Source organism: Periplaneta americana, chromosome 6 (genome assembly GCF_040183065.1).
Source record: "Periplaneta americana isolate PAMFEO1 chromosome 6, P.americana_PAMFEO1_priV1, whole genome shotgun sequence".
In the NCBI taxonomy this organism is placed as follows: Eukaryota; Metazoa; Arthropoda; class Insecta; order Blattodea; family Blattidae; genus Periplaneta; species Periplaneta americana.
In genome coordinates this window covers 158,377,075-158,404,039 of record NC_091122.1, presented here as the reverse complement: position 1 = coordinate 158,404,039, position 26,965 = coordinate 158,377,075, and the positions used below count along the sequence as shown (strand labels likewise).

The 26,965-nt window shown below is 32.2% G+C and overlaps 1 protein-coding gene across 5 annotated transcripts in view; it reads left to right on the top strand.

Annotated features, from left to right (window-relative positions):
* LOC138701967 (uncharacterized) overlaps nucleotides 1–26,965 on the top strand; it is a 1,800,590-nt gene that overhangs the window by 267,999 nt on the left and 1,505,626 nt on the right. The window contains exon 2 of one of the 5 annotated variants that reach the window (XR_011332747.1): nucleotides 15,146–15,180. The exons of the other annotated variants lie outside the window; for them this stretch is intronic. The gene's annotated coding sequence lies outside the window, so the exon portion shown is untranslated. The remainder of the gene's footprint in view (nucleotides 1–15,145; nucleotides 15,181–26,965) is intronic. 5 annotated transcript variants of the gene reach the window in all.

Sequence of the window (26,965 nt, the reverse complement as noted above, 5' to 3'; positions counted from 1 at the left end):
CTTGTGTTGTGGACTACCACAACACTTTAGTGCTTAGGCGAACCAGAGGTTGTGGTGCCTAGTTAAATTGTGCAGCGATATAGGTCATTCCAAATGTGATCAAGCTCATCACTCCACATGTATATTCGGCACTCATTTATTTATGAAATAAGATTATTCAATAATATAATATAATATAATATAATATAATATAATATAATATAATATAATTTATAATACTTACTTACTGGCTTTTAAGGAACCTGGAGGTTCATTGCCGCCCTCACATAAGCCCGCCATTGGTCCCTATCCTGAGCAAGATTAACCCATTCTCTATCATCATATCCCACCTTCCTCAAATCCATTTTAATATTATCTTCCCATCTACGTCTCGGCCTCCCTAAAGGTCTTTTTCCCTCCAGCCTCCCAACTAATACTCTATATTTCTGGATTCGCCCATACGTGCTACATACCCTGCCCATCTCAAACGTCTGGATTTACCCATAATGTTCCTAATTATGTCAGGTGAAGAATACAATTCGTGCAGTTCTGTGTTGTGTAACTTTCTCCATTCTCCTGTAACTTCATCTCTCTTAGCCCCAAATATTTTCTTAAGAACCTTATTCTCAAACACCCTTAACCTATGTTCCTCTCTCAAAGTGAGAGTCCAAGTTTCACAACCATAAAGAACAACCGGTAATATAACTGTTTTATAAATTCTGACTTTCACATTTTTTGACAGCAGACTGGATGATAAAAGCTTCTCAACTGAATAATAACAGGCATTTCCCATATAATATAATATAATGTAATATAATATAATATAATATAATATAATGTAATGTAATGTAATGTAATGTAATGTAATGTAATGTAATGTAATATAATATAATATAATATAATATAATATAATATAATATAATATAATATAATATAATATAATATAATATAATATAATATAATATAATATAATATAATATAATATAATATAATATAATATAATATAATATAATATAATATAATATAATATAATATAATATAATATAATATAATATAATATATAATATAATATATAATATAATATATAATATAATATATAATATAATATATAATATAATATATAATATAATATATAATATAATATATAATATAATATATAATATAATATAATATAATATAATATAATATAATATAATATCAGGAACGAACACACCACCACAACAACACCAACAATTGTACGTAAGTTATTTCTCCACAATTACTTACAGGAGATCACAAAAAAGTACTTCATTTTGAAAGTAGACCTAAAATAAATTTCGCGTGTTTGCAGCATATCCGGCTGACTGAACTTGGAGAAGCGACACCTTGGAAAAACTGTTAACATATGTCCATGTCAAGCTGTTATCTAATATTAACATCATTGTCATTCCAAACCCAATATAATATAATGTTTCTAGGGCTAATAGGGATGAAGTTACAGGACAATGGAGAAAGTTACATAACGCGGAACTGCACGCATTGTATTCTTCACCTGACATTAGGAACATTAATCCAGATGTTTGAGATCGTCAAGACATGCAGCACGTATGGGTGAATCGAGAAATGTATAGGCCTAGGCCTATAGAGTGATAGTTGGGAGACCTGAGGGAAAAATAGCCTACCTTTGGGGAGGTCTAGATGTAGATGGGAGGATAATATTAAAATAGATTTGAGGGACTTGAGATATGATGGTAGGGACTGGATTAATCTTGCTCAGGATAGGGACCAATGGCGGGCTTACTGTATGTGAGGATGGCAATTAACCTCCGGGTTCCTTAAAAGCCATTTGTAAGTAGGCCTATAAGTACAATATGGTCTCCAGCCTAATATAATAGGAGAAGTGTTACTAAACACCAGCACAGACAAGCATTCATCATCTTCATTAGAAGCTGTTTTCCCAACCGTAATACCGAATCTAGATGAATCTTCTCTCACGTCTTTTCTCGAACTTGTTTTAGGTATGGCTTCTTGCATTGCCATTTCATTCCACTGTTTTCTAAATTTTTTGGAAGGTGAGGTTTTCCTTCCTCCTACAGTTGCCAAAACTAGTAACGAAACAGAAAAACCAGGTTATAAAGATGGAATACTAATAATACTAGTAGAGCCTATTTCATATTTGCGACATACTGATATTATAAGTCATAACCTCAAAACATACTGTATCATAATTTAAAAACGAAATCAGTTAAACATACATTGCTATAAACATAGATTATTTCTCTTTAAGAATATATATAATTAATATTTATAACATTGAGAAATAACAATTTATATAGGCCTATTCAAGAAAAGAACTTACCACCAAAATTTTCACTTTCCTCGGAAATGCAATAAGCTAATGAATGATAAACGTTTCAACAGTTCAGCTTCCAACTGCAAACTAACACATTCCCGCGAAAGAGAGTATTAGTGGATAGTAATCTGGAGGGCTTCCGCTAGAATACAACACGTCTCAGGTCGTATATAAACTTAACTTATCTATTTCATATTTGTACCTCTTTTTCATATTTGTAATACTTCCTCTATAATAGGCCTATAATTTAATAATGATAGGCCTATATGATATGATATATGATATGATATGATATAGTCTTATACGATGATATTAGACTATATGATATGATATGATATGATATGATATGATATGATATGATATGATATGATATGATATGATATGATATGATTTACACTCTTCTGGCATGTAGGTCTACCACTTAAAAAGATAAAAAAGTTAGGCCTATATTTTGAAATCAAACTGCAGTTTATCCTCTTTCCTTAGAATCAAAGTGCATAATTATGTCGCTCAAAATTTTTCAGTAGTCTATATCAAGGAAATCGGATTTTTTGCACTTTAAGTACAGTTTTGAAGCTTACACTTTAAATTGGATACATTTGTTTCTTCCAATACCTTTCAGACAAGATGGCATTAGTTTTTCGTCTTTCCTGAAAAATCAGATTTTTAGATAAAGTGCAGTTTGATTCTAGACGATTCAAATGCTTACGTGCGCATAGCATGTAGTAAGAACCATAGAGCGGGGGTAAGTGAGCTCGCTAGCTACAACAAGACGCGTAGCGAGGAAGGGAAGTCTCTCAGTCCACTTTCTTCTTCCCCTCACGCGCAGGTAGGTTTCACGAGATAACGAATGGTGTGAATTTATGGCGCAACGACAGTAATGGACCTACAATTTAGAGTAGGCTGCTGTCCTGAACATTTATTGTGGAGACTGAAGAAACTCATGAAAAATTCAAATAACATAAGTTTTGTTTTTCAAACCCAGACATCCCTTATGTCAAGCCCCCTTTCCATCCAGTAGTTAAAATTTAACGACGTTCGATGCTCGGTGAGAGGTCCCGGCTTCACGTCTCTCTTCGACTGAAGTGTCCGCATATAATATGTAATAGACCTAAAGTCTTAAAAGTAGTTAGGCCTATTTTATCTGTGCAATGCGTGCGGTGACTTATTCTTGACCTGAATCGTGTGGCTGACCTGTGCTCAGGAATACACCGCGGTGGCTGCCAAGTCAAGGGGGTAATTAGCAAGTGACTTCCCGAGGAAAGCATCCTGATTTAGCAGACACATCGTCTGTGTCCCATAAAGCTTGTTCCTCTGTGACCAAGAATGCATTGAACTTTGAGTGTGGACTGGAGAGATCTTACGGAATCAACATTCTTGTGTTCACTTTATAATTTCTGTGTTGTAAAGAAAAGTTAGACCTGTTGTAATCCTGAAAAAGAAAATTGTTTTCAAGATTTTTAACGGAAATACAGTAAGTCTGTTACTGATAACTAGAGGGGGGATTTATATGCACTAAAACTAGTGAAAATATGCAGTAAAAACGTTGAAATATGCTCTAAAAATTGAGAAATATGCACCAAAAGAGTGTTGATTTTCAATGAAATTCACAATTTTCTCGTAAATTTATTCAAGTAATAAATGTAATGAACTAATGATACAAATGGAATGATGTTATTCTTTCATTGAATTTATTTGGTAATTAAATTATAATTAGGCTTACTTACATAATTCTCAATATTCATGTGCTTATGTCATTAATCATTATATTCATTATATCAAATATCATTCACCAATCACTTCATGATCATTTGAAAAATTGTTTTTGTTACAATACACAATTAAGTTTTTCTCCAAATTTTCTGGCAAAATAAAAAGAGATTAAAATAACTGTAAATAATATAACAAAATATTTACTGCAAAGTTATATTGGTATTATAATTTATAATATAATAAATATTTATAATAAAACTCAAACGCACCCCTACAACAGGCAGCGATGTCGAGATGATGCCGGGATCTAGTAGGCTCTGATGATGGTGTGAAGGATACACCGAAACAACTGTAAGCCACACGTGGTTATATAATTTAACACTATAGTCGCGACGCTGTTATTCCCGGCGTGACTCCTCCTCTTTGCTTACGTCTTAGGAAGTGAAGGCTCTATAAAGTCTAGGTAGGTAGTATCGTTCGCCATTTTTGTTCTTTCGTTGCCGAGCTACCATACGAGGAATCTATTTGCCACACCACTAAATATTATCATGTCGTAGCTCCTATGATAATAAATCAAACGCATTGTAATTGAGCGGCAAATAACGTCATCGTGTGCTTTCTGCGAACGCCAACGAAAGAGCCAAAATGGCGGGCGATTATATTAAGTATTTATCGAGCTTTAAGAAATGAATAACGTCTTCATAAGCGAATCACAAGACGCACACGTTTAAATGTAGCCGACCTGCAACGCGATTGGCTGCCGGAAATTAGAGCGACGGGACTATAGTACGCAATAGTTGCGGTTACAAAATACTCGTTTGACTTTGGAACTACAATATGAAAACGCCTGTTCCACATAACGGAACGTTTGGCACTATTGAAAGCAGTGACGCCAAATTTTGGAAAACAGTGGGTGGGCTCAAACATTTGAGGTATACTGTAAGTTAAATAAATCTCATAACACGACAAATTATTGGGTGGGCTCGGATCCCACGAGCCCATTGGGTGGGCTCGGATCCCACGAACCCATATAGGCCTAAGTTGGCGCCACTGTTTGAAAGCAGAATTGGGAATCCATTCATCGTACTGAAATAAATGTTGGAAACTAAAGTAAAAGATAAATAGTAAAGATACGAAGATCCTCTTTTAAAAATGTACACATTATCTTAGAACTGATATTATAGAGTATAGGATTCTATCAAATAACATAATACCTATCTTATAATAACTGTATTGTGAATTTTATCAAGGGAGATGAAAATATATAGGTTACGTTTTATTTACAAATATTTTACAATTTTAGTTTCATTACCATTTCTTGAAATTAAACTAAAGTTTGTTGAAACATGACTATTGTCGAAGTTCTTTTATCTAAAAAAAGTTGAACAGTAAATTTTCATATTTCATTACAATGAGGTTATTATTATTCTTCATTACGGTATTAATATGAACTTTAGCACGGCCGAAATGATTATAGCTTTTATTTATTAATTTTTGGAGAAATTGAACACTATTGTGACCTTCAGCTAAGCAGAAGAGGAAGAATAGGTTAGGTTTTATTTACCATTGGGATCCACTTCGATTTCGTGACCAATTTACAGATAATTTAAAATTACTTTGTGCGAGATCGTGCGTATTTGCTTGCTTTCCGCAAAAAACCAATACGCGGTAAGTGTGAAATACCACATTCAGTATTCCCAACATAACACACACAACAATTTCCCTCTTCTTACCGCTTAAGCGCCATATTCATTTTACTGCTTTAGGCTTTTAACATATCATTTTTAGAGACGTTTAACATAGTAATAATTATAAACTGGAAACGTACCACTGCAATTTCACCTAAATTGCACTGTTAATTATTGTTTTTAAATATTTGCAAAAATTAAGTAAACTCTACAACACCACAAAAGTTACTGCATTTGTAATGCAAGTAACATTAAGGAAGCCGTGAATAAATCAACAAGATTCCAGATCCCGATGTTATTACTGCAATATGTTATATAAATAATATTGTTAAAATATTAAAATGAAAAATAAATCATTACATAACCTTACCGTTTGTTTGAAGTTCGCATTTATAGACTGGGGGAAAAAAAAGACAGACGTATATCACGGCCTGCTGGAATATAGTATACACAGAAAACATTTTATAGCAACAATGTTGAAGATAGATATTTTAGTTTTTAAAAGTTGCCGTCATTGAACAGAAACCAAGATGGAGATTTCATTGCAACTAATTAGAAATTCGTCTTTCAGGTATGTAATAAACGATCTTCGCACAAAATAATGTACGTTACACGAGCGGTATGTTTGTTTTTATGTTCTCGGAAATTAAAAAAGCTCAACTACGTTTCGCTTTTTCAATCTTTTCCTCGAACATGAAAACGTCAACATACCGCTCTTGTAACGCATATTACTATTACATTTCCTGCTTGGAACAAACCTGATCTACGAATTCAATTTAGCATTAGAAAAGATTTCATTTCCACGAATTCACATCTCGACTCATTATGACATCATACTGCATCACATAGCATACAGGGAAGTATGTGATCATTTAGCGTCCTAAACACCACTGTTATATTACATACTAGTCGTACGTAACTTCACTCACATTTACAAAGTGACAATGATGAAGAAATTGGCAAGAATTTAAACTATAGAGAAAGAAACATTTAAGGTAAAAGGCGAGTTCCGACCACCAATAAACTGTCCACCGTTGGAAGCACGTTCTTGGTGCTTTCCCTTGCGTCATCAGTTTTGCTTAGTGACATGTAAGGATTTATAACTGTGGAGCATTGTCACTACGGCGCTGTTTCGTACACAAAGAAATACCGGTTTGGGTGTAAAAATATTGAATTGTCTTGAAACTTAAACGTATGTTTTCAGTTTTATTAAATGTTACTCTCACAGTTATGGAACAATTTTAAAATTTCAACGATCACGAATGATTATCGTTGCATTGGAGTAGAGGATTTCAAACAATAAACAGTTAATATTTAAATGTAGGTTTAGGAAGTCTAGTGATGGAGGAAATAAATTAAATACCGATATATTGATATTGCAATATATTGCAAACCTAATTTCGATAAACGATATATATCGCAGAAAATATATTGATATATCGAACGATTATCGATATATCGCTATTCCGTAAGCAAATTGCATTTTAAGGCGTACATTTCTGTATTACAATAAAATTACTTAACTTTTAATGTTCCTTTTTACCATTGAAATTAACATCATAACAGTCAAAAGCATCAATGTAAAATTGTAACAATAAACAATACATTTTCAATACCATATGATGTAGGTCCTAACCTAAATAAAATTATGGTGGAGGCAAGGAAGCTTAAATGAGTGAACTTTACATGGTTGAATATATTGGAATACGATTCAATTATTCTAATGTTATATAAGATTCAATCCAGGACACAGATATAATGCTCTTTTCTACCTAACAACGTAATAATATTTTAAAATGTAAGTAAACAGAACTTGTAATTATTTTTAAATGTAAGCAAACCTATTTAGAATATTACACGTTTTAACAAACTTCACAGTTGATTTGATACAACCTTCTACAGTAAGTTCCCATTGCAAGTTATGGTTACACTCCAACATTTCAAACAACAATGGTGATGATTATAGGGATAGAATTTTTATGCACTAAAAGATATACTAAGAAAACAGAATGTCAGCACTAGGTTGTGCATAGAAATCATAGACATAAACATATGTCACATCGGTATTAAATCCTTGTTTCTCTTTCTATTTCAGAATATAGAAATAAAAGTTTTGATACCCGTTTTGAGGTCAGACGGTTCCCTTTTAGGGTGGGAGTTGCTCTTCTGCCTTGGAGAACATTAATAACGATATTAAAACAGTAGTAGGTAAATCTCCCATCTGTCTCACGTTCGCACACATTGAATTTGGTGCTACATGTTAAACAGTTTGAATTCGAGTTCCAGTCCAGCCAATTAGAACGAGGTATTTAGTGAGGTTGCACATGAGCCATTCAGAGCAAAAGTGGTGTAAGTCAAAATTGGGTAATGAGGTTTAAAGTAAAAATTCTTTAAAGTACAGCGCAAAGTAGCAATTAAAATGTCCTCCTTGCTATCCCTGACTACTAATAGTTTAAATAAATAGAATATTAATTGCTACTTTGCGCTGTATTTTACAGAATGTTTACTTTAACCCTCATTACCCATTCTTGACTTACACCACTTCTGCTCTCAACGGCTCAATGTAACTGTCCACCTTCAGTAGCGCCATCTCTCGGGAACTATCGGAGTTGTCTAATGTGAATTTTGTTGTTCTTGATAATGATAATTCCAAAACAAAATCGATAAATTTATGAGAACCAATATATTATACAATATATTTAATCAAAATTTCGATATCGATATATCGCTATAACGAAACGAAAATATCGGTATTTCGTAAAAACCGATATATCGTTCCCATCTCTAGAAGTCATTCATTAGTAACGATCTTCGGGTAAATATATGCATCCACAAGCAAATATTTGAGAAATATGCACTAAACCCCTGAATATGCATTTATATGCACTATAAAACTTTCCGTGTTGATTCCTCATAGCATGAAACATTTCTCTCATACATGCATATCTTTAACCTTCAAGGAATAAAACATGCAAATATGCCAAAATCCGCCCTCTACTTATTATTTAGTGTAAAGTGGAAGTACGGTATTATTATTGACCAACATTTAAAGTGGGACAAGCATATCTCCTTCCTGTGTAACAGATTGCGTAAAACAATCCACAAATTTTCCATTCTACGCTCTTATTTACCTGTTTATGTTCTGCGTACTGTGTACTTAGCTCTGTTTTCAATCAGTAATTCAGTATGGTATTTTAGGTTGGGGAGGAATGGCAAAATCGACTATCCATCCTTTAAATTTGCTCCAAAAAAGAATTATCAAAATTTGTCTATATAAACCTTTTGATTACCCAACAAAATTAATTTTTCAGGAATTTAGTGTATCAAATCTAGAACAAATTTATAAACAAACATTGCTGATTTACTTCCATAAAAACCACAATAAATTTAAATTTGATCCTCACGAATACCATACGAGATAAAATTACAGTTTCTTTCTAAATACTCCCAAATGCCACACAACTGCTGGATTAAAACACAGCAGACATTTTGGACCCAAAATTCATTAATTCGAGCTTACCCTGATCTTAGTACACTTAACATAACACACATAGATTTAAGAAACAAATCAGATTAATTATTTAATTGTTTAAGCTAATTTGATACTCTAATATTTATGTACTTGTGTATTTTCTATTTGTATATAGACCCTATTATTACATGCTGTATGTATTTTACCATTTATTAATGTTATTGTGCTCAATGAACTCTCTTAATTTTGTGATATATTTTGTATAACTGATCTGAACTGCGCCCGAGCACGAGTTTCTGCTCTTTCGGGCTACAATGTCTAATGTAGCTCAAGTGTAAATAAATAAATAAATAAGTAAGTAAATACTAATAGAAGCCGGTGGTTTCATTGTGATGGAAGCTTCGGAAGAGCCTACTCGCACACAATCAAATACAAAAATGTAAAGCTAGTTGTACTGAGTTCTTGAGACTCTTCCTGCTGATTCTATAGCTTGGCGACCCCTTCTATTCTGCCTCAACCCATTAGATATCTCCAGTTCCAGGTGCAGAGGCAATGTCGGATACACAGATGGCTTGAACGGCATTCGAACCTGAGTCGCATAAAAGGGGGGTCATGAACAGACATGTCACTGGCTCTGATGTGACCGTAACTGAGTCGTGTAATGGTTTCTCACCGAAGGATCGGGGTTTGAATGTTGGCAGGTCCTCTGAGACATGTGGTAACGTAAAGGAAGCAGTCGTGTGTTAGATTTCCTCCATAATTCCAATACCACTGCTTCTTCATGTCTCCATGTCATTATGTCAGAGGCTGTGAATGGCCTCGGAACTTTTACGAAGTGTGAAGTACAAAGAGATCGTATTATGATAGAAATTTTCATGGAAACTCAATTCTTTATTAACGTCGATTACCGAAGAAGTGATCCGTGGGTATGCGCGTGTATGTGTACAGCTGTTTATCTTATTGATAAACTGTTTAAGCTATTGAAAATATTTTATTCTTATAGTCTACAGTAGAGCTATCAAGAAATAATTTATTGAGAGATTATGCACACGAATTTTCTTTTTTATTAAAGGCGGGTACTTCACTTATGTCATTCATCCATATGAAGCCAGTTATGTACGCCGTTTTTTGTTTTATTTAACGACGCTCGAAACTGCCGAGGTTATATCACCGTCTCCGGTGTGTCGGAATTTTGTTCCGCAGGAGATCTGTTACATGACAGTAAATCTACTGACGCTTTATCCACTAAGCCACATCGGATTCTAGTTCCGATGCCGGAACAGTGTAAGTTCTACCTTTCTGTTCCCCTTTGGTGGGCTACCCTCATGTACTGTGTCACAGAATATGTGACAGTGGCACAATGTCAAACACTATATACAAAGGTGCACTCATTATGAGTGTCTAAGCGGCCGGGGTCCGACGGAACATGGCGCCGCACAGTGGTCCAAAATGCAAATTAGCGGGACAAAGTAATAACTTTTCAGCTATCTAACAGATTTTTATGAAATTTTACACAGTAGTTACAGGTAGCACATATTTTGTATATAGGCCTAAGCTCTGATTACGATAAAGGGAACTACCCCTTATAGAGGGCACAATTAGACAAAATTAGAAACTATTCTCCTACATAACAGATTTTTATGAAATTTTACACAGTAGCTACCGATAACATATTATGTTTTGTATACAAGCTCTGATTACGTTTTATAAGGAGAACTATCCCTTATATGGGGCGCAATTAGACAAAATTAGTAACTTTTTCCTATCTAACAGGTTTTTATGAAATTTTACACTGTAGTTACAGGTAGAATATATATTTCATTCATAAGCTCTCATTACAAGCTCTCTTTTATAGGGGAGCACAATTAAACAAAATTAGTAACTTTTCTCCTATCTAACAGGTTTTTATGAAATTTTACACTGTAGTTACAGGTAGAATATATATTTTATTTATATGCTCTCATTACAAGCTCTCTTTTATAGGGGAGCACAATTACACAAAATTAGTAACTTTTCTCCTATCTAACAGGTTTTTATGAAATTTTACACTGTAGTTACAGGTAGAATATATATTTTATTTATAAGCTCTCATTACAAGCTCTCTTTTATAGGGGAGCACAATTACACAAAATTAGTAACTTTTCTCCTATCTAACAGGTTTTTATGAAATTTTACACTGTAGTTACAGGTAGAATATATATTTTATTCATAAGCTCTCATTACAAGCTCTCTTTTATAGGGGAGCACAACTAAACAAAATTAGTAACTTTTCTCCTATCTAACAGGTTTTTATGAAATTTTACACTGTAGTTACAGGTAGAATATATATTTTATTCATAAGCTCTCATTACAAGCTCTCTTTTATAGGGGAGCACAATTAAACAAAATTAGTAACTTTTCTCCTATCTAACAGGTTTTTATGAAATTTTACACTGTAGTTACAGGTAGAATATATATTTTATTTATAAGCTCTCATTACAAGCTCTCTTTTATAGGGGAGCACAATTAAACAAAATTAGTAACTTTTCTCCTATCTAACAGGTTTTTATGAAATTTTACACTGTAGTTACAGGTAGAATATATATTTTATTTATAAGCTCTCATTACAAGCTCTCTTTTATAGGAGAGCACAATTACACAAAATTAGTAACTTTTCTCCTATCTAACAGGTTTTTATGAAATTTTACACTGTAGTTACAGGTAGAATATATATTTTATTTATAAGCTCTCATTACAAGCTCTCTTTTATAGGGGAGCACAATTACACAAAATTAGTAACTTTTCTCCTATTTAACAGGTTTTCATAAAATTTTATACAGTAGTTACAGGTACTGGTAGCACATTTATTTTATATACAAGCTCTCATTCTCGGGATTGTTTTTGTTTCGACCTCATACTTGCTGTAATGGAAAAGTTTCTTGGGCAGCCACGACTTTTTCCAGGGGTAAGTTTCCTTCAAATTTTCATTAGCCCTACTATCACGATGTGAACCTAATTTAATAAGTAGCTCATTAAGCCAATGTTCATTTCGTTAAAAAAACTCACATTCTTTATCGTCTTGCTCTCAAACGATGAATTATCTTATAGGGGAAAAAAGTAACATTTTAGGTGGTATTGCACATTTTGGGCACTCAGGAAGCTTATTTGGTACATAATTAATAAGCTGTCACCTTGCATTCCTTGAATTGTAATTCGGAAGCAGATCCGGTTCTCAGATATTTAAATAACTGCAATCGAAAAAAAATAGAAGTACTGCACCTGGAAAGAATAGTGCGCAAATATGCGCACCTTAAGACTTCATTTGAAATAGAGATAAATACTCGAGGAAGTAAAAAAAGCATTTTGGGACGGAACAAAGGGTATTTTTTTCTCTACCTTAGCCAAGTCTGCACTCAATGGTTATACTTATATTTTGTCCCGTGTCCATTCATGCTAATTCGACATGCTATAACAATATTAAATGTAACAAAAAACAGTGTTATATATCTAAAGAACTACTTGACATGTTGATACCAAATATGAATGGAATCGACCACTTACAACAAAGTTACAGCACAAAGAAAACGGCAGACTCGCGGCATTTGCTGAGTAAGAATGCTGGGTGGCGAAATGTGGCATGTTGCCGGCTTCTTTTCTCGCTCTGCAGCCACCTCCGCTGATTAAAATAATCAATTGACTGTTACTCAGTTATATGGGAAAAATAATTTAAGGGTTTTATTTCTTTTTTTGATACGTCACTTTTCTACTTTTCTCCTCCTAAATATGGATTTTGGACCACTGTGAGCCGTCTTGAATCACGAAGTGATTAATTACGCTTGTCATATTACTATGATGTATCGAAGTACATATGATATTTCCGTGCAAGAATTCTGCATTACCATATGGTGAAGAATGGGTAAAACGACAAAATTTCTCTCCGGCACCGGGACTCGAATCTAGGTTTTCAGCTTTATGTGCTGACATTTTATCCACTAAGCCACACAGAATTCTAGTTCCGAGTTTGTACAGGGACATAATTTTATTTTTACTACCATTTCTAATATTAACCTTGCTATACCTTTGGATCAACGATTAAGAACCGGAAACACAGTTTGCTACCCCCCTCCATGACTGGAGTTCGATGATACTGGCATAATATACAAACAAATCACTTTGCTAGGTATAGGAGAGAAGAAAAGTAGTTCATCCATTTACGTAAACTAGGAAATATCGCGATTTTGAGTTTGATAATTTTCATTAGGTTTTTGTTTAATCAAAATGCAGTACAGTATTAACAATGAGTGTTTTTATTCACGAGCTGACTTTCCATGCGGACGTATTCATTATGCAGTGTATATTATACTGTCTACAGCACATTAGCGTACAATATGGAGAATGAAGTTAAATTGAAAAATAATCATAATATGGATATTTATACACATTTTTGAAAATGGTGGCCGTTCATTTCGATACAGGCTTCAGTTCTAATGTGCATATTATTGCACTATAGACTATTGTACGTAATTCCAATTACCAGGTTCGTACTTCGTATCAGTAACTCATGTTGAAATAATTCTGTACCTACTCTATAAAAGAGACCTTACATACTGTAAATTCAATCTTCACTTCTGCCCGATCCGAAAAGATAAAATTACACAGACATGCTATCTACTGTCCGTCCAAGTGGTTACGTCGCAGCGTCGTAGAAAGGGAGGAAATCGCGTGACAGTTAATTACTTAACGAGGCCCTTTTATTTAAGTTATTTTAAACAGTTGTATAATATTACGTAGACGTCCAATTCCTAACAGAAATTAATGTTCTCAGAAAAGAGCTAAGACAGCCCAGCCACTAGCATTTACAGAGGCGAATAGAAGCAGGTGGGGGAAACCGGGATGCGACGTAGGCAAATGGAAAATGATGCAATATTGAAAGCTCTTTCGTCACTGGAAAACGCGAACATATTTTTGGAACGTACTGTTTACTATGACCGTAAGGCTACTATGACTGTATATGCGGTCTTGGATCTGTATGGAGGACGGTTAAACTTCATTAGTAGAAAGGATGGGAGTGAAGTGCATTCAAAAACTCAGGTACAATAAAAATTGAAGTAAAAATAAAATGATGTTCCTGTACAAAGCAATTAACAACACATTTTTAGCTTCAGAACACTAGCCAATTAATGAAATGACACTTCTGAATAGTTCACTCTCTATTTTGTAATATATTTTTACCCGTAAAACTAAAGAAAAAAGGTATTTTACTAGCAACTTCAAATTACGGTAATGTAACTTTGAAAATATTGCGATTAGGGCAAATGTGTATATTATGACATTATTTGCTCAGAATGTCTTCGGAAATAAGCTCCGTAAGTGACGGTAAATTCTCGTGAATCATCCTGTATAGTCCGATAAGCTTTACAGTATTTCCTATAATAAGAAAGAGTGATTTGTGCATGAATATTGAACTGATGACAAGAGTAAATGAGAGTGTCTCGAGAAACCCTTCCGTAACACCGTTAGACCCTATTGTTCACCACAAATTCCACTCTGAGTCGCCGAGATATGAATTCGGAATCTCCAGCATGGAAAGCCGTTCGAATAGCTGCGCTTCTAATACTTCTATTGCCGCTAATTAGTGCTAATTATGACTCTGTTCTGGATATCGTCAGCTATTAAATAATTACTTAAATTTCTGTTCTGTAAGGATCGTTCTGTGATCTTCGAATCTGATGTCTCGGTTGCAATTAGTAACTTCGAGATGAAAGGAATCTCGTGCTCTCATGCACACGCACACCAACTTTGAAGTCTTGTGTTATGGAATTTCCCTTGCCTTCACCAATTTCGTACAGGTGTTAAATTTCCGTTCGCAGGCAATAAAGCCTTTCCCAGCGATAATTACTTGGGGAGCGGATGTTGGTTGTGTCGTAAAAGGTGTAATATAGGTATACACCCATAATTACTTGTTTGTTTTCTTGTTTACAGGTAAGGAGCTGATTCAGTTTATACAGTTCGACTGGGTGAGTGGAATATCTTAATTTCCCTCTTTTTTTACGGGTTTTTGTTCTTTTGTTCTGGTGTGTAATATTATGTAACATTTATTATTAATAGCTCACAGAAAAGTATATATACATAATCGTTAACATTAACATATTCACGATTTATAATTTTACACATAAATATAGCCCTACAATTTTAACCCAATTTCTAAAATTTAAATATTTAATATAAAGTTTTATCTTGCACTTGCGTCTAGTTTTAGTGCAAGGCTCAACTCACTTCAGTATGTTGTTACCATTAATATTTATCACTTGCCTAACTTGTAATTTTTTTAGTTTAAATATTCAATGTGCAGCTAGTAGACCTATATATGCATCATAATTCTACATGTATAGCAAAAACCAAGCGTATAAACATATTTGTTTAATTAATTCTTGTTATATTTTGCGATTTTTGCGTTTTATTAGTCTATATTTATTTACTTATTTATTTGTTATGTTTTTACTCTTTTAATATTTTAAATATTGACACATTGTTTTTTATATTATTACATTGGCAAGGCCTCTTATACTCTTGTACCTTCAGGCAAATAAAGAATATGAATATTATTTATTTAATTATTTACTTATTTATTTATTTATTTATTTATTTAATTATTTATATATTTAATTAATTAATCAATTAAATTATTTATTTAATTAATTATTTAGTTAATTATTTATTTAATTATTTGTTTAATTAATTAATTATTTAATTATTAATTATTTAATTATTTGTTTAATTAATTAATTATTTAATTATTATTCATTTAATTATTTGTTTAATTAATTAATTATTTAATTATTATTTATTTAATTATTTGTTTAATTAATTAATTATTTATTTAATTATTTGTTTAATTAATTAATTGTTTAATTAATTAATTATTTATTTAATTATTTATTTATTTAATTATTTATTTATTTAATTATTTATTTATTTAAATATTTAATTGTTTATATATTTAATTGTTTATTTATTTAATTATTTATTTATTTAAATATTTAATTGTTTATATATTTAATTGTTTATTTATTTAATTATTTAATTATTTATTTATTTAATTATTTATTTATTTAATTATTTATTTATTTAATTATTTATTTAATTATTTATTTATTTAATTATTTATTTATTTAATTATTTAATCATTTATTTATTTATTTAATCATTTATTTATTTATTTAATCATTTATCTATCTGTTTATTTATTTATTTATCTATTTATTTAATTATCTATTTATTTATCTATTTATTTAATTATCTATTTATTTATTTAATTATCTATTTATTTATTTAATTATCTATTTATTTATTTAATTATCTATTTATTTATTTAATTATCTATTTATTTATTTAATTAACTATTTATTTATTTAATTACCTATTTATTTATTTATTTAATTATCTATTTATTTATTTATTTAATTATCTATTTATTTATTTAATTATCTATCTATTTATTTAATTATCTATTTATTTATTTAATTATCTATCTATTTATTTAATTATCTATCTATTTATTTAATTATCTATCTATTTATTTAATTATCTATCTATTTATTTAATTATCTATCTATTTATTTAATTATCTATTTATCTATTTATTTAATTATCTATTTATCTATTTATTTAATTATCTATTTATCTATTTATTTAATTATCTATTTATCTATTTATTTAATTATCTATTTATCTATTTATTTAATTATCTATTTATCTATTTATTTAATTATCTATTTATCTATTTATTTAATTATCTATTTATCTATTTATTTAATTATCTATTTATCTATTTATTTAATTATCTATTTATCTATTTATTTAATTATCTATTTATCTATTTATTTAATTATCTATTTATCTAATTATCTATTTATCTATTTATTTAATTAGTATTTATTTATTTAATTATCTATTTGTTTATTTATTTAATTTGTCTTATTTATTTATGTATTTATTTATTTAATTACTATTTATTTATTTATTTATTTAATTACTATTTATTTATTTATTTATTTAATTATCTATTTATTTATTTAATTATCTATTTAATTACTTATTTATTTAATTTGTTGTATTTATTTATTCATTTATTTATTTATTTATTTATTTATTCATTTATTCATTCATTTATTCGTTCATTTATTCGTTCATTCATTCATTCATTCATTCATTCATTCTGGTAGAGTTAAGGCCATGAGGCCTTCTCTTCCACACTACCAGAAGTGAAATACACAATGAAACAAAGACAAAAATAGTAAAGTCATACTGAAATATAAATATCATTTTCATGCACATTAACAAACTTACATGGGCTATAATGAAATATTAACTGAACATGATACATAATTAAGTTATTTATAATTCATATCCTATTCTACTTTATGATAGGCCTAAATGACAATTTATACAAACACACAAAATAACCCATAAAAATCGGCTAACACTCACAAATCAATTTCATGTAAAAGTTTATAATTCTTAATTCTTAATTTAAATTGATTAACAGTTCGGCAATCCCTAACATGACGAGGTAAGGAGTTCCATAGGCGACAAACTGACACTGTGAAAGAGGATGAATAGAAAGAGGTGCGGTGACGAGGAATGGATAGTAAGGCCTGATGTTGATTCCATAACGTTGTAAGACATTCAAATCGAGTTCTCAGATATTTTGGAGTAGAAGTGAACAATATTCTAAACAGAACAGATAAAGAATGTGCTATTCTACGTTCCTTTAGGCGGACCCATGAAAGAACTTCAAAAGATGGCGATAGGTCAAATTTACGAGTAGGCCTATTGCAGATGAAGCGGACACACACATTATGAACACGTTGTAGTCTTTCAAGTAAATTGACAGTTATATTTGTCAAGAGAGAATCGCAGTAATCAAAATGGGGCATCACTTGCGATTGAATAATGTTTCTTTTTATGGAAAGAGGCAGACAGTTTCGCAAGTGATTTACAGAGTGGAGCAACGAAAATATTTTCTTACAGATGTGAGTTACTTGACTATTCCAGTTTAGATCTCTGTCCAATAATAATCCAAGATTTTTTTTACAGTGTCGCTATACTTAATAAACGACCCATTTAGGCCTGTTGACAGTCTTGGTATGGTTTTTTCGTCAATTGTGCTGAGTAAGCGCTGATGTCCCAATACAATTGCCTGCTATTTTCCTGGGTGTAACCTTAGTTCAAACTTTTGTTCCCACAGATAGATAGAGTTTTGTATTGTATTGTATTGTATTGTATTGTATTTATTAACATTCCATGGTATTCATACATGCTAGAATATGGAACAAGTCAAAAAACTTAATACTATCATAAAATCTTAATTTATAGTCACAGTCTAGATGAAATATATACAGACGAGATTTACAATATAGTCTACTAGTACAACACATAGCTTTAGTATCAATTTAATGAAGTGTTATTGAATGTCATGAATTCACCTACAGAATAGAAGGCGTGAGAAATTAGGTACTTCTTTAATTTGGCCCTAAATAATTTTATGTTTTGAGTTTCATTTTTTACATTGATAGGGAGGCTATTAAAAATTTTTACTGCCATATAACGCACTCCTTTTTGATAGCACGATAGACTTGCCGATGGAGTATGAAAGTCACTTTTTTGACGTGTATTTATGCTATGAACTGTTGAATTAGTTACAAAGTTTTCACGATTACATACGAGGAAGACTATTAATGAAAAGATATACTGACAAGCCATGGGCATTATTTGTAGTTTTTTGAAAATAGTCCTACACGACTCCCTAGATTTCGCACCTACTATTATTCTAATTACTCTTTAGGTCTTCAGTCATTGTGGTCACTGTATTTATAGCTAGTACTAAAAAGTATACCTTGTTTCTTATCATTTTCCTCTGGTTATTTCATTAAATCTTTCAATTTTCACTTTTTTAACCAAAAAGAAATATAGACCTATTTACTTTTGTATATTTTTGTTATTATTATTATACATAAGTTTTCTTACAGCTATTTCTTTATTCATTAATAAGAATCCTTCATTAATAGTCTCTATTTCTTCCGAATTTCTTTTGGAGTTGACATTCAAAAACAATATGAATGTCATCTTCTCTTTGTCCACATAATGAGGTAGGTTACCTCTATTATTTCTTAATCTCCAAATCCCCAATCTAAACCAGGCCAGCACAAATCTTTCTTTCATTTTTATATTATCTATACATGCACTTCGACCCCATATTTTTTTATAATCATTACACAAAATATTAGTGGGCGCATTTCATTAATACCGTAAAAAGGAGTAACTTTGCACCATTTTCTAGTTAAATTATTTTCAGTCTGTATGTAGTCTTTAAATGTCTGATTTTGAGATGGGCATTTATTTTATACGTTCTAGAGATATGCGGGAATGTATTTGGCCAGTCATATCTTCGAAAATAAATGTCTTTTGAAATTTATAATCTGCCAAAAATTAGTGCAAAGTTAACCATAGTTGGGGTTACTTTGCACCGCCAGAGTTTTAAGAGGGGTGGTGCAAAATTTGCCACTGCTGGTGTTACATTGCACCATACACGTGTTAAACAATGAAATATACTTATCAGGAACAGAGAAAATGGAAACACAGATTCAAGAACTGCTATAAATAGTACCACGGACAAAACGTTTTGAAAAAAACTACACAAAATTTCAATATAATTTATCACAGTCTTCTAAAATGTTGTTTCAAAAATATTTTAAGTTCTTTCGAATGACAAATCGGGGTAACAGCACGTGAATAACTGTAAACAATTATACGTATTATTTTGTGTCAAGTTCTGGAATGGAATATAAGCACGCACTTTCTTAATACTTTCTTGGGTGGATTTACTCTCCCAATTAAATCCTCCCATTCATATTCCATAATATCCTCCCTTTCAGTTCATTTGCAGGATTTGAATGACTTTGTCACTGCCTTAATAACAGCACTGTTTGTTTTTATTCCCTAGTACCTATCCAAGCCGAACCAATTGCTGACATCTTTTGGAACACTTCATTTAGGCTAAACCTTTGTCCCTCAGTGATAAGCCTAGTATCCTTCTCAACATTTTCCTTTGGCAGATTTGGATATTGTTACCAAGTTTGGCAGTGAGAGACCATGTATGACTTTTATATGTAATAAAAAGAAAAACAAATTCAAGTAATTTAGCTGTAATACAAAGTGTAAATTATAGTAAGCGTTTTTAAACTTCATGGAAGGTCCTCAAATGAAAATAATGCAATTAAAATTTAAAAAAATCTTCTTTTGTGTTATGGTGCAAAGTAACCCCAATTTAGCCTCAAATTCACCTTGATTAGAAAATATTCTGTAACACATTTGCCGAAAAAACAGCTGCACAAGCGAAACTAGAAAGTCTAAATGGATGAATAAGGAACAGGTACACGTACCTTGAAATTGTGCACACTATTTGTGATGAAAGATAATTAATTTGATCTATATTTCAATGAAATTATGGACACGTTCTGTTGTTAAGGTATAGAAATACCATAAACAAATTCTATGACCACGAACAGTGGAAAAATACTGTACACATATACCATCTATTGGTGGATGTGATAAACAGATAAATTTGGTTCACGTAAACACCCCTAAACCTATATAAAAAGTTTTTCATAATGGTGCAAAGTTACCCCATTTTACGGCACTTTTTTCTGCTATGAAACAGTCTTTGTTTCTATCGAGAATCTTCCATGGACGTTATAAAATCTTCCAAAATAATGTTTATGGGTTAGTTATGACTAGAATCTTACGTTGTACAAGTTAGATGCACATGGATCATACTACGTACTAGAAGTTGTTGACATTTTAATATGAAATATTTATAACATTTACAGTAATATCATTAAAATGAAGCAAATGAACTTTCAACATATTCATAATAATTATGTAATTAAATATAAACTATATGAAACTGTTTGGTAGCCACCGGCAACTCAGTCGGCTAAGGCGCTTCCATGCTGATCCGAAGTTGTAGCTACTCGGGCGAGGGTTCGATTCCCGCTTTAGCTGACTGCGTTAGTATGATTTAAACTGCAGAACGTAGAAATTGAAAGTAGGCGAGGCATTGCCAACAAATTTTATCTGGAGTCTTTTGTCAGGTTCAGGGTTCTTTTACGTGCCGTAAATCCACGAAATGGGCCTTAGTTTCCGGAAGAAGCTGTGCTAAATGCTTTATGCCCTTTATAATTATTCGCCTTCAGTCGGGATTTAATCCTCAAACCTCAGATAAAGTGGGTAATATCACAGTCTAGTATATACAGTCACGAAGCTTGAGTTTGTGAGGGTACTAGGAACAATAGACTGTGCAGGTAGGCCTACTATTTTACATTGTCTGTAATGAGGCGATAGTAGCGATCCTAGTGGTTAGCAACTATCTATGAATGCATATTTACTACATATTGAGCTCCGTGACTATATATACTAGACTGTGGTAATATGGTAACCACAAATATCATAGACGACGATTCGCTTGTTAGATACGAAAGATATGGCTGTGCAAATACATTTATTTGTATGAAAGACTTAAAATATTTTTTTTTTCTAGTTCATATCTAATTTAATAAGAAATTACGACGACATTTTATGACAATAGGGATATCTTAAGTGAAGTTTTACCGCTAGATGGCAGGAGCGTTCCATGCGGCGCAACATGTTGTTGGGCTATGTTATGTCATATGCTACAGTTGATTACGTTTTCCCGTTTGTTGGTTTTCTGTGCGTGTCAAAATTATATTTACATTATTTTGTATAACCTAGTATAATTTAATATAATTCAATATTTTCTTACCTCATAATTTAATTTAATTTACAATAAATAATAACGTAAACCTGTATAATATTGAGCGATTCCCCGAGATGGGTGGGGAAATCTGCAGTATGCAGAATATAGATACGAGTAAATTGAATGTTCATGAACCTAAATGAGAACTCTGATGAGGTGCACGAATAAAAAAAATAGGAACTACCGGGATGTCGAAAGTGAATATTGCCCTCTTTAATCAATAGTATTTAACAACCATACGCTAAAAACAGGATATGCAGCCACTGTCGAGGTTGAATTCCTTGTATTTTTTCTGTAGTTGCAGAAAGATCAAATGCAGTTTTTAATAGGATGATATAATATGATCGCAGTATTATCACGATTAGTCGTGCATTTTGTAGGTTAAGAACATGCAGTTTTGAATACTATGTAGGATGATTTTGAAAATTTGAACTTAAAACATGGCTTTAATAATTAGGGTACAGTACATTAAAAACATTATTCACGAAATGGATTTCATTAGGGATCGTCCTGGGTAATAAACATTCCAGTTTATCGAGAGTTTACTGCAGGCGTAAAATTCGGAGACTCCTACAACTACTGCATATAATCTAAGCTAACATAGCTCGCTGTCGAGGTTGCATATGTTTTTATTAATTTTTCTTTTTTCTGTTCCAAAATGAAACGATAGTCAACAATTCTTACTTGAAGTAATTACTTTTATTTAATAGCTACCGTAGCACTTTCGAGGCCCAATTTAATTATTTATATTTTTTAAGGTTTAAAGCATATATTCAGAATATTTCGGGACCTGATTGAAGACAAAAAGCTTTCCCTGGTGTTTACATATAGGAACATAACAAAAATTAGCCATTTTGAGTTGTTTTTAAGAGTATTTAATATACACTACGTATATCCTCAATGTTTATATACCGAAAAACAAATGCACACGCAAAGCGCATCCCTCAAATTACACGTGCGCTATCTGTTGGTGCTAGTTCAGGATATCCCTATTGAGAATTCATTTCTCTGTTTTGCGAATATTGACATAAGGAAATGCGCCTAAAATATGATTACTTGCTTAGTAAATGTAGTTAATTCAGTAAAGAAGTGTACGTAATGTGACAATATTTCATTATCTACAGTAGGTTATGATTAGCTAAACGATGACACCATAGCAAGATTGTTCGTTGCAGAAATAGCCTATTACCGAGAGATCTTCGCTGGTGAGCATATAGAATTGCACTCCACATGTTTTCCTTGGCAACACGGTGCATTATCTCGGCATAAATAGTACTTACGGCTCTCCAGCGAATATATTCGACGCTTATGTAGACAGACACGCCCTTATAAGTAAATAAGATTTCCCCTAGCGCGTATGCATTATGCAACTCATGCTAGAAATCAGATGTGGCAGTAGCATGCACTGTCATTCAGCCAATGAAATGTAAAATTTACATCTACTTATCAGAGAAGTGCAAAATTATTCGTGCAGAGGTTGTTGAAAGCGTCTATCAGAGTTCTTACTACTAATGTACCTAGAAATTTATCGGCCTCACATGAGATGGGACAAAACAGACTCTCTGACGATGGGCAGACAGGCAGAGAGACTGACCATTGCCATTACAGACATTTTTACGTCGAATGCTTTAATTTTTATGTTATACAGAGTGATTCACGAGCCCCTTCTTTTATTATTGTTATGGAACTTGTTACTTACTACTAAGGCCAGGAAGGTCATGCATTTGCATATATTTTTCCATTGACTGTAATTAATTTCTGATTAATTACCTTCACGAATCAACATTTAAGCTTATCATATCAAATTTTATGTTCCACATAGTTGTATATTTTTTTATAGATGCATAATATTTCATAATATGTTGTTTTCTAATGCCAGGCATTCGACAATAAAGTCATTTGACCTCTTGCACGCCAATATTTTTCAAAGATATTATCATGGTCAGCCACTGAAGCACAGATTTTGAGGTGTTCCAAATCCATTTCTTGGTTTGAATTGCACAATGGCAGTTAGGGGACTGATATATTCCAATTCTACGCAGGTGCTTGGCCAAACAGTCATGGCCTGTTGCCAATCTAAATGCAGCTACTGACGATTTGCGTCGTAAATCGGGAATTAACTGTGGATTATGATGCAGAGAGTTCCATTTTTTCACTTGAGATTGTGTTATCAAATTTTATTTTTTTTTTGAAGTCTAAGTTGTAGATTTAATCAATCTTTTCACAGAGTACTACGTAGATTTAGTAACAGGTCCGCAAGTAGTAGTGCTGCCCTTTTTTGCTAAAGCATCCGCATTCTCGTTTCCCAGGATTCCACAATGGGATGGTATCCATTGGAATAAAAATCTTTTATTGAGTGATATTAATTGAGAGAGCATTTTAGTTATTTCTGCTATTTGAGATGAAGGTGTGTGTTTAGAGACGATTGATAGAATAGCTGCTTTAGAGTCTGACAATATAACTGCATTTTGAAAATTATTGATGTGGCATAGAAGATTCCTGAGAATTTCACTTACTGTATTGCAATGATTTCATAATATTTACCTATACTATTGTGATATATTTTCGCGTTTAAGCTCATTAAAGCTGATTTTTTGTTGCATAAAAATTGCATAGTTTTGATTTTCAAAATAAAAGCATCATATTGTATTTTTGAGATCTGGTATTGAGTGAAATTATTATAATTTTTGTTACCAGAAAAGCATTGAAGGTTTCACGGCACATCTAGCGAATCTCACGGTACAATACCGGTAGTGTGCCTAAAGCAATAGCGTCCTTGTAAAGGATATGCATATCTTTGAATGTGGCGTTGCAAGTGTTTCAAGAACAATATCCAGCCTAAATTCCGTTCCTGGTAGGCTAGGAATCACGGCCTATTAATACTACATTGTCCTTATAGTAGTCTAATCATAACGCCATGACTATTGTGTAGCTATAGTATTGTCTTAAACTTGTTTGTATATTATTTAATAACTTAATAGTTTAAGGACTTATTGCAAAACAGCCTTTAGATTTTACAGGTTTCCATAATGACAAGGTATAACAACATACAATATTAATTGTAAAACACAACTAACAATAGGTATAAAAATTAATATAAAATGATACTTACTTTAGAAATTGAGTAAAGCTAAATAAAAGTATTATGTTAGCATTTTATGTTCATAGCTAGCGATGAGTTGATATTATGACGTGATACTTTTCATAATGTTTCGTCATAGGTGTTTATATTACTATGACTATTTCGTTTATATGACGTCATTCCATTTTCGACCAATGAAGTGTAATGAAATTTTGAATTCCAGCCAATCACAATGATACATCGCGATAATTTTTGCAGCTAGATTTATCGCTTATAGGTCAGTTTCTGTCACATGCGTTTCCAATTCACTGTGGGCTAAAGCAAGGAGATGCACTATCACCTTTACTTTTTAACTTTGCTCTAGAGTATGCCATTAGGAAAGTCCAGGATAACAGAGAGGGTTTGTAATTGAACGGGTTACATCAGCTACTTGTCTATGCGGATGACGTGAATATGTTAGGAGAAAATCCACAAACGATTAGGGAAAACACGGGAATTTTACTTGAAGCAAGTAAAGAGATAGGTATGGAAGTAAATCTCGAAAAGACAAAGTATATGATTATGTTTCGTGACGAGAATATTGTACGAAATGGAAATATAAAAATTGGAAATTTATATTTTGAAGAGGTGGAGAAGTTCAAATATCTGGGAGCACCAGTAACAAATATAAATTATACTCGGGAGGAAATTAAACACAGAATAAATATGGGAAATGCCTGTTATTATTCGGTTGAGAAGCTTTTACCTTCCATTCTGCTGTCAAAAAATCTGAAATTTAGAATTTATAAAACAGTTACATTACCGGTTGTTCTGTATAGTTGTGAAACTTGGACTCTCACTTTGAGAGAGGAACATAGGTTAAGGGTATTTGAGAATAAGGTGCTTAGGAAAATATTTGGGCCTAAGAGGGATGAAGTTACAGGAGAATGGAGAAAGTTACACAACACAGAACTGCACGCATTGTATTCTTCACCTGACATAATTAGGAACATTAAATCCAGGCGTTTGAGATGGGCAGGACATGTAGCACGTATGGGCGAATCCAGAAATGCATGTAGAGTGTTAGTTGGGAAGCCGGAGGGAAAAAGACCTTTAGGGAGGCCGAGACGTAGATGGGAAGATAATATTAAAATGGATTTGAGGGAGGTGGGATATGATGATAGAGACTGGATTAATCTTGCTCAGGATAGGGACCAATGGCGGACTTATGTGAGGGCGGCAATGAACCTCCGGGTTCCTTAAGGGCCAGTAAGTAAGGTAAAGTAAGTAAGATTTATCGCTATCAATTTATCGCATGGTCGTTCTTTTGTTTAGTCAGTATCGCCAACTGTTTCCCCATAAAGCGAGATCTTAGACCTCTCGTGACGTTACTATAGACAACTTTGCGGTATCCGTACGGAAAAGTGAACCGTAACAATGTTTTTTTCCGTGCGTGTGCAGCAAAGAACTTTCTAACCAATAATGTGTTAAGAGAAACGGCAGTTTCCATGTAGGTGTGCCAAAAAAGACATTAATTATATCTATATATTACAATTCAGACTATGAAAATGACAATAATAAACATTTATTAAGTGCTTGGAAACACTCTGTAGAGGATAGTGTATACAGAATATACCTAAGTATAAGTTGTGCAGTTCTAGTGCTATTTATCTTCCCTCTTTTCGCGTTTTAAATACAGTTTTAGACGCCAACATGTAGAACTTTAATACCTACTCATTCACTATCTACCCTTGACATTTTCATTCTGCCATTGCCCTACCATGTTTCCATTGCTTCTGAATAACATCTGTAGTTTAAAAATAGAGAGTCATAAAATAGTTTAATTGATAGTATTAGTTGACAGAGTTATCCTGGTCTGCAGTATAATTGTTTAAGAAAATTA